The 15004-nt window shown below is 39.6% G+C and overlaps 1 long non-coding RNA gene across 1 annotated transcript in view; it reads left to right on the top strand.

Annotated features, from left to right (window-relative positions):
- The first annotated feature begins 9871 nt into the window (after window positions 1–9871).
- The window catches only part of LOC114223246 (uncharacterized), a 64118-nt gene continuing 58985 nt past the window's right edge, over window positions 9872–15004 (top strand). Inside the window, exon 1 of the long non-coding RNA XR_003612108.2 lies at window positions 9872–9968. This is a non-coding gene — a long non-coding RNA (uncharacterized LOC114223246). The remainder of the gene's footprint in view (window positions 9969–15004) is intronic.

The raw sequence follows: 15004 nt of genomic DNA on the forward strand, positions 1-15004 counted from the left end.
TTATTGGGGTCGGAGTAAAGATTGGGAACCAGCCCTTGGTCTATTGTAGTCATTTGCTAGCTAGTTACTTTGTGTTATCTGAAGGAAGGAGATAATAGTACATACCTTGTAATTTTGTTTCAAGCATTAATTGCAATATTGTATTTACATTCCTTGGCATGTAGTACATAAGCAATGGCTATTAACTTCCTTGCTTTACAAAAGCTATTACGGAATATATGACTCTTTTATGTTCAAAATCTTATACCGTGTTGATCAAACTGAAAACATTTAAAAAAGTGTATACCATAAATTTAAAAATTCTTTTCCCAACACACTAGTACAATAATGATTTTCACATTACCTATTAAATACCACTTGCATAGATAATTTTGCATAGTTGCATCCAGAGTATATGAGACACTCTAAATTTTGCTGTTTTAAATATTCTCACATCAAAACATTGTTTTATACTTCTTACACTGTTTTCCTCATAATCCCTTTTGGAGGCTGTGTGATAGCTTATCATTTGGCTGGACCATATGAGGTAAACTATTTAATGGAGAGGTCTTACAGCGTCTAGCCTGAGCATCGGTTACCTGGGCTGGTGTCCTATTGGTTTCGGAGAATTGGCACCTGCTGAGTGATGGCAGGGAAGGTCTCAGGGAATGGGGGTTCTTGAGCTCCTATAAATCCTCTCTTCCCTGAGAAGACAAGCAAGCGTGCAGGAAAAGTATTAATAAAGTCCTCAATGTTATATTAGTGTGACTGTGCCCGAGGGACGAAAAACAAAGCCATCTGCAGGTACTGTCAATGACAATGACACAGGGCGCCCGGCTGCAGCCCCACCGAGTTGATTTTGTGGTTTAAGATATTTTAGCCATATGTAGGACTGAATCTGTGTGGCTTTGCAAATCAGATGAAGGAGCCATATTGCCTCATTTGTTAAATTGAAAAGCAGTAAGTGAAGTGGATCTAGAATTGGTTTAACAAGGGAGTAGCTAAGTAAGTGTGGTGAGTGGCAGGTGAACCCCATTCCCTGGGCAAATTTAGTCCAATTAGGGACAGTTTGGGCAGCAAGTCGCTGGTCTTTGGTGGGGGGCAGGGGGGAATCATGTGGCAAGCCACTATTGCTAAGACTAATTCCATCACTAGCCTCCAGAAGTTTCATGTCAAATTAGGGACTCAGTTTAGGCAGGAAAAGGGACTTCTTTTGTTTAGGGTGGTCTGATAAACATTTTCTTGTGAACTGCCCAGAGTCTTGTGGATGTGAGGCTGGCTCCTTTTGTGTCCCAACCTCTACTGTATCATAACCATACACCTTGTTTCAGGTCTGCCCAGGAAATTCAGAGGATGCTCTGAGTATTCATCATATTTCTCATAAGCAGCTTTCAAATTCACTGTGAAGCATTTCTTCTGTTTTCATGCCTCGATTTACATGTCCAGCAGTGGATCCCTGTGTCAATGGATAAATGACATGATGGTTATATAATTGTATAAAGTATTATATAAGTGTGGCCAATATTGGGGCGCCTGGGTGGCTCAGTCGGTTAAGGGTCTGCCTTTGGCTCAGGTCATGATCTCAGGGTCTTGGGACTGAGCCCTGTGTTGGGCTTTCTGCTCAGCAAGGGAGTCTGCTTCTCCCTCTCCTTCTGCCCCCCACCTCATGCTCTCTCTCTCAAATAAATAAATAAAATCTTTAAGTGTGGCCATTATTATCTTAATACCTTAATGAACATTAATTAAATGAGATAATGCATGCACCATTCTAAGCATATAAAGACATTGAATTGTAGATATTATCGCTCTCACTATAAGATGTTCAAGTTTTATCTCCTTTTGGATAAGGTGCCTGAGTGTTAACAGGGGCCTCCAGCAGATAAAGCCCTATCTGCCTTTTCTTCAACTGAGTGGCTTGACAGAGGAAAGTGTTCTGAGGTCACATAAGTTTGGGAAATGCTGCATTGTTCTCTCTCCCTGTGTGTGTGTGTGTGTGTGTGTGTGTGTGTGTGTGTGTGTGTGTGTGTGATATACATATTCAGACCATAGAGCTAATTTGTCTGAAAAACACACTTTGGAAATATTTCCCCATAACCTATTGAATGAGAGTGGAAATTTCAGATGAGGAGAATCGTCAGGGGAAGTAGAATTCTGATCTCTTTTCAAACAATGCTAATTCAGAAGCTGCCCTTTTCATCTCCAAGGAAAATGAAGGGGATTTATTAACATCTCCTCTGTGCCAGTCATTGATCCTGGCATTTCGGATACATTATTGCTAATAAAAATATGCTAATAGCTACCATTTATTGACCACCTAGAATGTGCCAGGCATTTCATAGAAGTGAGTGATCTTTACCATCCTCAACATTTTTGCAGAGTCGGTATTATCATCCCCAGAGGATGGAGGTTCCTGGGGCAAGTATGGGGAGCTAAGGTTCAAGCACAGTTTTGAAGGCTTCAGAGCTTCTCTTTGTGAGACCCTGATGGGAGAATTTGGCATTTCCAGCAGCATTTAAGAAAGACTAGGGAAGGAAAGAGGAAAAGAAGTCATCATAATAGCAGATGTTCATGTTCATTTTACAATTTAGAAAATGTTTCCCCATGCAGTTTCCCATTTGATTCCAAGTGCACCAGATCTGGGCCCAACCTCCCTTTCCAGCCTCAACTTTCACAGTGCTCCCTGCCTTCCCTGAATACCCATACAGTTCCTCCAGACAGTATCAATTGTGCTGCCTCCTTTGTTCAAATCTATTTATTGAAGTTATCACATTGAATCATAATTGCTGGTTAAAAGAACGAATAGAGGAGCAAATAGCAGCTCTCTTAGGCAAGTATTCATCTTGCTTGCTTTTTGTTTTCATGTTTTTGAATGGTCATGAAGCTTGGAGAAATTCAGTGACTTGTCCAAGGTCATATAAGTGGTCAGTGGCAGAGCTGGGGGTTCAGTCTTGAGTTTAGGAACTAGGAACGCCAACCCAGAAGAATTACAGTGATGAGTTCAGTTTTCATAGACTCTTTACTCAGGCTCTTCCCTGAAGGAGTATGACTTTTAAGGCAGGATTGATGAGCTTAACACTAGAACTCTTGTAAGATGGGTGAATTAAAAAAGTAGCTCTAACTTCCTATTTATATGCATCGTAGAGTTTATAACCACCGCCTATTCTATCCACTTCAACAGTTAATATCAAGGGGCCACATGGTCATAACGTTTTCTTTTTCTAACTAGTTGAGATAAGTACGTGTATCTTCTGGAGGTCTTTAAGTCAAAGGCCCTGCTATAGAACCTCTCACGATCACTCTTCCCCAACCCCCACTCTAGTGCTTTCCGGAGACAGACCACCCCTTTCTCTCTTCTCTTGTTATGTTGTGAAATTTTGGGTTTTTACACCTTACAAAAGGACAATTAAAAAAATTAATTGGGGGCACCTGGCTGGCTCATTTGGAAGGCCATGTGACTCTTGATCTCAGGGTGGTTTAAGTTTTAGGTCTTCAGTCGGATGGAGCATAGATAGAACATATCAACCAAAGGAGATAGGCTGCCTGGTTTTCCCTTTGAAATCTGGAGTCTAAAGCATTATTAGCAAGTCTTCCTGATTATTGTTATTTTTTTTTTTTTGGTAACTTTACTGTGGAGATAAGGAGGAAATCATTAAACCCAGATTATGGTTTGTCAGTTCTAGGAAGTGCCTGTTAAAGCAGCATCTAACACTCTTCTGGACAGTGGAGAATATAACATAACCTTGGCTTGTGAAGGGCTGACACAGGGCCACTCTGGGGAGCAGCTCCAAGCCTGGACCGTGGATCTTCCTCCTCCATTGGCACTAACCCTGGAGGCTTGTCTTCTGATTGCCTGGTTGGGACTGTGGACATGTGGCTTAGGACTTCTTGAGACGATCCAAAAAGAAGCTTTGTCTTTTTTATTCATCTTTCTTTTTTCCTTGTCTTAGACTTCTTTTTCTGAGATCACGGTTGTGTATCAGGGTCTGGCGCCCTCATGTGACAGGGTAGAGTCCTTGAATGTGCAGCACTCACTGGAGGCTGAGGTATCATTTTATCCTGAAGCCAGAAGCCCAGAGCTGAACTGGAGAACAAGCTGGGTTGTGCCCGGGCTAGCCTGTCTCTTTCATTAATTCTTCTTACTGACTGCGGGACTTATGAAAGGTTTACATTTTGACCTTCTGCAATTTCACTAACCCCCCTTTTCTTTTCTTTTTCAAGAACTGAACATCTTGGGTATTACAACTCAGATGAAGACTTTTATGGCCCTATCTATTTAAAGTAAAAATAAAACCTAAGTAACTAGAGAATGCTGGCTATAGTCTCAATTATACCTACATGAACGATGACCTTCAGAGTAGTTGCCTTGGGTGGACACACTATAATTTAGGGTCATTCAGGTACAAGTGGAAGAAAATCACTCTAGCTAAATTAGACAAAAGAGGGATTTATTTTAAGGATATTGGGATGTTTCACAGAACCCAGGAACACAAATATGACCAGGTCCTGGGATCAGAAACACAGATGCTCTCCAAATTCAATTTCTATTTTTTTTTAATCTCTGATTTTTTCTCTTTCGCCCTTCCTTCCTTCCTTCCTTCCTTCCTTCCTTCCTTCCTTCCTTCCTTCCCCAAGGGAGAGAAGGGCTGAGGTGCAGAGGGAGAGAGAAAGATAGAATCTTAAGCAGGCATCATGCTCAGTATTCCTGGAACCCAACATGGAGCTTGATCTCACAACCCTGAGATCACAGTCTGAGCTGAAATCAAGAGTTGGACATTTCCCTGACTGCACCACCCAAGCTCCTTCTGATTCTCTCTACATGCCAGTTTCTTCCTCCTTTTTACGTGTAAGTGGTCCCTTCATTTCTTTAGTCTCCATTATAGGAAAATAGAATATAAATCCAGCCTGCGCGCCCCATCCTACAGTAAACCACTCAAGGACTGACTGACTTTCTTTCTTGGTTCTAGTTTGCAAGGTTCCCATGCCAGCCCTTTGATCGGCTTAACTTAGGAGAGGTGCCTGACTCACGGGGCTCTCCTGGTAGCCATCTGGATGGAGTTGTCAGATGGCAGTAGGTGGTTGTCAGAAGAAGGGCGAAGGTGTTGGGAAAATGAAAAAATGAGCGTGAAAACCAGCAACTTGTCAATGTATTTGTGAGCAAACACTGAATTCATTAGTTCTGCTAAGTCAGGTCAATCCATTTTCCTGGGAAGTGAGCAGTGGTAAGTTTTTAACTCTATGAGGTATACACCTCTATTATTAATTGAATTTAGTTACTTCAAGAAATCAATTCCTTTATAAGATAACCATTTATTTAAACATATCTATTCACAGTGTCCTTTTCCTTAAGAAGCTTACAATAATAGTAAACACATACAGGGCTCACTTTGCCCTCTGCACTGATCTGTATCCTGTACCTGGGCACATGCACACTCATTCTGGTCCCCACAACAACCATATGAAGAAAATGAGGCACAGAGAGTTTAAAGAATTTGTCGAGGGTCAAGAGATAATTAGTGGTGGAGTGGAATGCAAGGTACATAATCAAACTGGGGTGAGAAGACATATTCAAATTAACAGAGAATAATGCAATAAAGAGTGGGGTAGAAGGACTGTTTTTTAAGCAAATTTGGAGAACTTTAAGAACTATATGAGCCAGTATCGTTACTCTGCTTTGATTTCCACATGCATCAATGTTTTCTGAGCTATCTATAAAGTGTCCATTAATTAGGGAAGGCTATTTTTATATTCAAGACTTTGCTTTTGGCATAAACACCCCTACTTACTCGAATGTGAATTTGTCGTAGTCATAAAATAAAGAATCGTAGAGATCATCTAGCCTCGTTCAAACTGCTCATTTTACAGACGGGAAAAACAACAACAACAACAAAAACAAACCTTGAGATCCATGAGGCTTAGAGGCCACAGTTATTTAGTGCCAGGTCCTAGTTTTCAAAATACCCTGGAATGTTGCATGATATTGCTTTCTATTGCATTCTGTCAATATCCACTTCATTTCAGCTTTCTCATTTCAAGGCAGATATAAGGACATTTCTATTCCTACCAAAAATAAAAGTTGTTGAAGATAAGATGAACATAAATTGAAAAACACTGTTACAGATTAAAATGTTACAGAATCTTCAATGCTATTATCATCACCATTGATTTTAGCATAAGACCTATCTTCCTGTATGTTGGATAGGCTTCAGCCAGAGATTGTAATCCTGGGAGGGTCCTTAGAGGTCATTTCTTGGAGTCTTCATTTTACAGATGAGGACACAGAGGCCCAGGGAGGCCTCTGTGACTTGCAGAAGGTCACATATTATAAAAAAAAAAATCTTCAATATTGGACTTCTGTAAGGATGAACATGTTGTGGAGTGGTTCCCTTGAAATGCCTGAACAAAATCAAGCTGAGGATGTTGTCTATTTCACATATAATTTCCCCTCTGGTATTTGACATTACAAACGAAAGCACAAGGCCAGATGCTTAATTGCTTCTAAATGGAGGCTGGGAAATGATAAGCAACTTTTTGCCATCTTTTTTGTGGGTCATTGTGTCTCCTCCAAAGTCATTGTATTTTTGTTGTTTGTTAGCTGATTTCCAAACTGGGAATTATGAAAACAATCTTTTAAGGCATTAGAATGACTTATAGAAAACTATAAAGTAGCATTTCCAGATTTTTCAGGCATTGTACTCTACCTTACATTTCCATTTGGTATGCAATTTAAATGACCATAACTGGCATATTTCTAGTCGACTCTTAGCACAACAAAAGGCTGTACATGGAAAAAAAAAAGACTATTCCTAGCCAGATACTCCTTGACAGTCTGATTTTCTCACCTTCTTTAACAAGTAGAGTTTATTCTTCTCAGATAATAAATGGCACTCAGGAGTATTGCAGAAAAATTAGAAAATATTTTAAAACATAAGAAAAAGAAAAAATATCCATGATCTCAGCATTCAGAGAAAATATCCTTTGTGATTTCAGCACATTTCATACCACTTTTTAAAAAAAATTTATGGTGATAAAATTATATTAAATATATGTGTATGGCTTAACATATAGTGATAAAACTTCATGCATATTACTAAATCAAGTATTCTTTAAACACCAATATCCATCATTTGGGTCAGGAAATAAAATATTATAAGCATCCCAGAAAATACCTCCATGGCTCTTGTGATTGCAACCTCCTCCCTTCCTTTTGGATAATCACTGTAACTTTTTAGCATCCCTGTATAGTTTTACATCTATACAGGTGTCCCTAAACTATACATTAATTGTAACACTTGTTACAATGAAAGAACCAATATTGATACATTATTATTAACTAATGTCCATAGTTTATTGAGATTTTCTTAGTTTTCATCTAATGTCCTTCTTCTGTTCCAGAATTACTTCTATGACACCGCATTACATTTAGTTGTCATGCCTCCTCAGGCTCCTCTTGGCTGTGACAGTTTTTAGACTTTCCTTGTTTTTTTTTTTTTGAGTTTTTATTCATTTACTTATTTTAGAGAGACAGTGAGCAGGGGGGAGGAGCAGAGAGGCAGCGAAGAATCTCAAGCAGACTTTGCACTGAGTGTGGAGCCCGATGTAAGAGCTCCATCTCAGGATCCTAAGATCACAACCTGAGTCGAAATCAATAGTTGGAAGCTCAACTGACTGCGTTACCCAGGAACCCCTAGACTTTCCTTGTTTTTGATGGCCTCGACAGTTTTGAGGAGTCCTGGTCAGGTATTTTGTAGGACATCCCTCTATTGGAACTTTTTTTGATGTTTTTATCATGATTAGATTGGAGTTATGGGTTTTGGGGAGGAAGATTGCACAAAGTGATACTGTCATCATGTCATCTAAAAAAAGTATATACCATTCAGGTGATTTGTGACCATTGATGTTGACCTTGGTCACCTGACTAGGGTAGTAGTCATCATTCTACCTCTGCAAAGTTACTCTTTTTCCCTCTTTCCACACTGTCTTCTTTGGAAGGAACATATTATGGGCAGTTCACACCTAAACAGTGAGAAGGTATACTCCCCCCTCCTTCAGGGTTGAGTAACTACAGACATTATTTGGAATTCTGTACAGATTTATCTTTTATTTTCCACTTATTAATTTATTCAATTATGTCTTTATGTCAGTATTGATTCATGGATATTTATTTTGTATTTTGGACTATAATACGATACTACTTTATTGCTCAAATTATGACATCTTTGGCCATTGGGAGCCCTTTCAGTTGTCTCCTGTGTCTCCTTGACATGCTCTTATCAATGTGTGTGTGTGTGTGTGTGTGTGTGTGTGTGTGTGTGTGTGTTTGAACACTTCCTTACTTCTTGGCAACACAGGATATTCCAGGTTCATCTTATGTATTTCCTTTGCTGATCCTAGAATCGACCATGTCTCCAAACAGCCCTTGTTCCTTTTAATGGAGAATGATATTAGGAATGAAAATCTGGGCTCTATGTGCACTTATTGCTACTAGAGTATCATTTCTTTTACTTCCTCTTAGCTGACAGAGTGAAGAAATATGTGTGTATATATTAGCTGGTGTACACATATCTATAAATATTGCTACTATGTAAACATATGTATTTATATTAAGCTAAACGTGAATTCTTATTGGTGTCTCCAGCTTTTGTGCATTACTGCATGGATCATTCCAGCTTCTTCCCTTGCTTATCCATAGACTCAGACTCCAGCAGTGAGAAACCTGACTTCAAGTATCCATCCATTTACTTAATTGTTCAGCTGCTGTTTATATGCATAGAAGTATCAAATTGTTAATCTAGATATTCTATTTCCATTCTATTATTTTTCCATGACCATGTTAGTGGTTACCATAGAAATCACAACATGCACACCTAACTTATTAAAAATTAAAATTTAATAAAATTTTTTCCTTTCCTCCTTGATAGACCTTAGAATACTTCAACTTCAGTTTCCCATCCCCTTATCTTGTTTTTATATGGTATTTTAACTCTCCAGGGATGTGCTTTTGTGGGTTATGCATATGCATATATGTGTGACATTATTTATACGTATATATGTGACCAGAGAGTACTGTGTGTACTTACACATATTTATCACTTTCTTTGCTCTTCATTCTCTCTTACATATCAGCTTTCCATCTGGGATCCCTTTCCTTTTGTTTGAAATATGTCCTTTGTCAGTGAGATGTTTGATCATGAATTTGGTTTTAGAGTGTTTGAAAAGTGTTTACTTCACCCTCATTCTCCAAAGATAATTTTGCTGAGGGTAGAATTTTAGGCTTGTGTTAATTTTCTTTCAGTACATGGGGATTTCATTCTTGCTGTTGAAGTCAGTTTTTTAGCCATTGCTAAACTTTGAGACTAATCTATCTTTACTCATCTTTTATCAACTCCAACTCCTTCCTTCCTTCCTTCCTTCCTTCCTTCCTTCCTTCCTTCCTTCCTTCCTTCCTTCCTTTCTTTTTCTTCATTTTTGTCACTTTGTCTTTTGTTACAGTTTGGCTATGTTGCATATAGATAGTAATTTCTTCTTATTTATCCTGCTTGGGTTTTCTGAGCCTGAATCTGTGGGTTAGTTCCATTCATCAATTCTGAAAAATTCTCAGATATTACCTCTTCAAATATTGCCTCTGTTCCATTTTCTTTCCTCCCTTTCTGAGACTATAATCACCAGTCTTTCTGTCTTTCCTTCTGTCTCTGTGTTGGATGTGTATGCTATCATCTGAATGCTTGCATTCCCCCCAGATTCATATGTTGAAATCTTAACCCCAAGGTTGTGGTATTAAGAGGTGGGGCCTTTGGGAGGTGATTAGGTCATAAGGGCAAACCCTCATGATTGGTAACACTGCCCTTATAAAAGAGACTCTAGAGCGTTAGCTAACCCTTTCTGCATGTGAAGACACAGCAAAAAGATGCCATCTATGGACCAGGAAGTAGGCCCTCAGCAGATACTGGATCCGCTGGTACCATGACCTTGGACTCCCAGCTTCCACAACTGTGAGAAATAAATTTCAGTTGCTTATGAGCTGCCCAGTCTGTGGTATTCTGTTACAATAGCCCCAGTGACTTAGACACTGGAAAATATCATCTTCTTTCCTAGTCTCCCTTCAGATATGTCCAATCCACTGTCCAATACAACTCCTGAGCCCTTAATTCCTTTTACTGTGTATTTTATATTCAGAAGTTCTGTTTGGTCTTTTTTTTTTCAGATCTACTACATCACTTCTTACAGTTTTCTGTTGCCACTGAATGTTTTCAAGCTTGCTTTTTATTTCTGTAGGTGTAATGGTCATGGTTACTTTATAATCAGCATGCCATACTGCTGTCTATTCCTTTTGTTGGTTTTCTTTCATGTTGCCTTTCTTCCTTGTACAGCTGGTTACCTTTGCCAACTTCCTGGTCATTGCACTTGAAAAATATTTGTTTGGATTCCCTGAGGTCAAAGGTAAATATGTCTTCCTCCAGAGTGCCTTAGAAGCTTGAGGCTTCCTGGCTTATGCTAGGCTATGCATATCTATGGTCTGAGAGGATTGTAGGTAGTTTTGATCTGGTTTGCCCCTATCCTTTAGGGTCATGCTTATTGAGGGAAAGAATAATAATATAATAATAATATAATAACCCCCTATAATAATCCCAACCTCAGGCAGGCTTTGGGCTTGAGCTTCTGCCCTCTTGCTTAGCAAAGCCTTAGGACCAGAGTCTAAGCAGTTTGACAAATAACCTCAAAGCAAATGCTCCAGTCATTATACTTGTGATTATTCATTGCATATTTTGTATCCTGATTTTTTTCTCTTAACATTATAATATAACTGTTTTCCATATACTCTATATCCTGATATTTATCTTTTAACAATATTATGTAATTTTTAAAATGTTATTAAAAACTGAATTTTTTTAAAAAAATCACATGATTTCAGCCATATCAAGCACTTGAACAAATTGTTTTAGCAGAATTGTCTATTACCAGTAAGTTCTGGTTACCTTTTAGATCTTTTATAATGGAGAAATAAAAATATTAAAAATCACAAAATTATAATCTAACCCTAGAGAACAGAAACTGATTTTGATAATATATCAGGTGAATAACAACAACAACAGCAACAACAAAACTCAACAGTATGTCCATTCCAAGGAAAGCTAGTGAAGAAGAGAAGTAGAGGGAAAGAGTATTAAGATCTGCTTGTGGCCATGGCTGGGCTTTGATTTCTGGACCACTTTTTGCTATTCCAGCTAGGGACTTATACTTACTTTCTCTAGCATGCTGAAAGCTAGCCATCATCAGGGAATGATTCCTGCTCTAAAAAGAAACATAAAAGTCCCTGGCTGACCCTCCTTCACTTCTGGAAGGAGTGTAAATTGCTATAGCTATTCTGAAGACCAATCCAACAATATTTACTTAAATGATTAAGTAATCATTTTCCCTGCAACTCAACGACTTCATTTCTGAGTAGTGTATCCAGAGAACCTCTCGCACAAGTAGATGATGAGAAGTGTAGCATGAAAAGCTGAAGGCAGCCCCACTGTTCATCCTTAGAAGAATGAATATGTAAAATATAACATGTGTATATGACAAAATGCCATGTAGCAGCCAGAAGGAGTGAAGCAGATCTACAAAAACAACATCTCAAATACATAATGTTAAATGAAAAATAGTAGGAAATTGAATGAGATCATAGAATGAAATCTGTTGCTGCTAACAAGCCAACTCAAACTCACTGGCTTATAACAACTGTGCATTAGCTCGCGAGGCTGGGAGTCCACATTTTGGGTGGGGATGTGCAGGGCGTTTCTGCTTCTCTCTCCTGGGCTCGCTCATTCCTCTGCAGTTGGCTGGCAATTGGAACAATTGTTACAAGGTTGTCTAGGATGGCTTCACCTGCCCATCTGGGCATTGATGTTGGCTCCTTCTGTCTGGGAGGGCCTCATTCATGTCTGCTACAGCTTGTAGGCTAGCTTAGACTTTCTCACATAATAGCAGGAGACTTGCCAGCAGCAAGAGAGGTCAAGCCCCAAAGCACAAGGTGTTATTAAGCCTTTGCTTGATCATGTTTGCTAACGTTCCATTACCCAGAGCAAGTGATGTGCCACCCCTGGACTCACATGAGAGCATGGACCCAAGGAGGTGTGTGTGGTTCCCTGGCTGCCAGGACTGCAACAATCCTCCACAATAGAACAATAATTCCTATAGGCTGAACTGTGCTGCCCCCACATTCCTATGTTGAAGACTTACTGCCAGGACTGCGGTATGTAACCATATTTAGTGCCACAGACTTAAAAAAGGTAACTAAGTTAAAACGAGGTTTTTTAGGCCGGGCCCTGATACAATCTGACTGAGGTCCTTACGAGAAGAAGCAATTTAGAAACCAAGTATGTGTGCATGCAGAGGAAAGACCATGTGAGGACACAGTGAAAGGCCATCACCTGTAAACCAAAATCTGAGGCCTGAGAAGAAGTTAACCCTGCCAAGACCTTGATCTTGGACTCGAGCCTCTAGAACTGTGAGAAACATCTGTCATTGAAGCCACCCTGTCTGTGGTATTTTGTTACAGCAGCCCGAGCTAAGTAAGATGATGGCATTCACGTAACTGTAAAGCCATATTTGCATTGTCCATAGATATGAAGGCAGTTGAATAAACATTAGATTACCAGAGTGGAGGTGTCTACATGGGAAAGAGAATGGCATTGGGGCAAGAAAGAAGGTGGAAAACAATCTGACAAGAGTGCCATGCAGGACAGATAATAACAGTATGGCACGTATTTAAGAAGCTGATCAATTCAGTGATCTGTACCTGAGTGTGAAAAATGGGATCAAGTAAAATAAACACAGTCTCTCCTGCTTGAGGCAGAATTGGCCTTCGTAGCAGTGATAAGACCATTTTTTAAGGCCTAATCTTACTGAATTCAACTACATGAGGGATTGTCTTACGTCGTTGGATCTTTTACATGAGATAACATTGCTTTTATTTAGAGGAGAGGAAACTGAGGCAAAGAGAACTTAAACAAGCTGCCCACAGGTGCACCGTGAGGAGTGGTGGGCAGGGGGTTGAACTCCAGTCTGTGTGATTCCCATCCTGAGTCTTGGCAGCCCCCATCTGATCACCCATCACTTAGCATCTGTGCCTCTTCAGCAACTTGGGCCCTTTCCCTGTGTCTAGAGTTGGACTCCTCCCTTGCTTTTGGGTGCTTGTCTTGTTTCTGAGTCACTGGTCTCCTCATGTCACCTGCCTTGTTCCTCTCTGCTGTCAGTTGGGCCCGATTTATGAGGTGGCTCTGCCCTGGTGCTGGCCTGGCCCCCCACACACTTCTGCCTCACCAAGGTGAATCCAGCATTGCATTCCCAAGGTTGGGGGGCTGGAGCAAGAAAGAACACAGCCAGCAATAGCCAGAAAGAGGCATCAATCGGGTCAGGCTTTAACTCCCGCGGTTGTGGTTGTGGGCACTTTGAAATATGGATGACCAGATCCCCTCTTCAGAGATTCTGATATAACTAGTCTGGGGTGTAGCATTGGCAACAAACATTTTTAGAAAGCTTGTCAGGTGACTAGTGACTATACTGTATAGTTGAGGTTGAGAACTACTGGTTGGAAGTTCAAATTTTAGTGCTAAGTGGATATGTTATTATTATTATTATTATTTTATGATTTATTTATTTATTTGACAGAGGTGGGGGAAGAGGGAGAGAGAGAGAGAAAATCTCAAGCAAACTCCACGATAGTTGGGCATGGAGCCCAACGCCGGGCTTGAACTCACAACCCCGAAATCATGACCTGACCCGATATCAAGAGTTGGACACTTAACCGACTGAGCCACCCAGATGTCCCTGTTTTTATTATTTTTAATGGATAATAATTAATTTTTTATTTTTATTATTATCCCATTTTATTTTTTTAGCTTTATTGAGTTATAATTGACAAAACTCTAAGATATTTAAACTGTACAATGTGATGATTTGATATATGTATACATTGTCAAAAGATTCCTTCCACTGAGTTAATTAACACATCCATTACCTCACATATTTACCCCTTCCCCCCCTTTTTTGGTAAGAACATTGAAATTTCCTTACATTTCAATGATACAATATGGTTTTATCAACTATAGTCACCATGTTCTTCATTAGATCCTCAGGCCTTATTCATCTTATGACTGAAAGTTTGTACCCTTTTACCAACCTCTCCCTACCCACCCCCTGTCCATCCCCTTATAACGGCTAGTGAGAGCAGATTGTTAAGCCCTGAAGACTTTTCCAAGTTGGCTGGTGGTAGCTTGAAATTAGCCATGGGGAGAGTATTTATCCCACCAAAATTGGCAAATGGGACAAATCAGGACTTGTTCTTTGGAGAGTTGGTTTATCAGAACACTGGTGGATAGAATTTTCAGGAGCTATAAGAATTCATGTATGTCAAAGGTCTGAACATGGTATGATGGAGTGCAAGTATCCGTGTGTCAGAGACGTGAGCACACATCAAATGGCTTTACAACTTTATAGCCCAGTGATGAAGGGAAAATTATTTTGTCCTACCTGAGCTTTGATTTTCCTAGCTTTTAAGTTGGAATAATAAAACCTACCTCACCAAAATGCTGTGAGGACTAAAACACATGTGTGAAAGAATTTAGCATTGTGTACAACATAGGTGCCTGAAAAATATCGGTTGAATATGCCCAAGGAGCAAAGTCTAGCTAATACACCCATCCATAATGCTTTCAGAAAATGCAAATGATAGTCCCACTTACAAATGTTTAGTGTATGCTTGATTTTATATTTTTCACGCATTAGTCTCCTTCACTTACAACAACCTGTTGTGGTGGATGCTGTGCTTTGCCATCATTTTAAAAATGATTAAATTCACAGAGCTATTTTTTTTTTGATAGGGTGTTGGGTCTGTTGGGTTTCAAAGCCACTCCTCTTAACTGTTCCATGCTACTGTAAAGGGTGGTAAATGCTACGTGATGATAATGCATGCAATAAACATGATCACATGTGGTAAGTGTGTCTGCCTCATTAAATTAAGCGTGAGGTCATCTGGAAAGCA

Source organism: Eumetopias jubatus, unplaced genomic scaffold, assembly GCF_037043125.1.
Source record: "Eumetopias jubatus isolate StellerSeaLion01/CBP00866 unplaced genomic scaffold, mEumJub1_p1.0 scaffold_7, whole genome shotgun sequence".
NCBI lineage: Eukaryota > Metazoa > Chordata > Mammalia > Carnivora > Otariidae > Eumetopias > Eumetopias jubatus.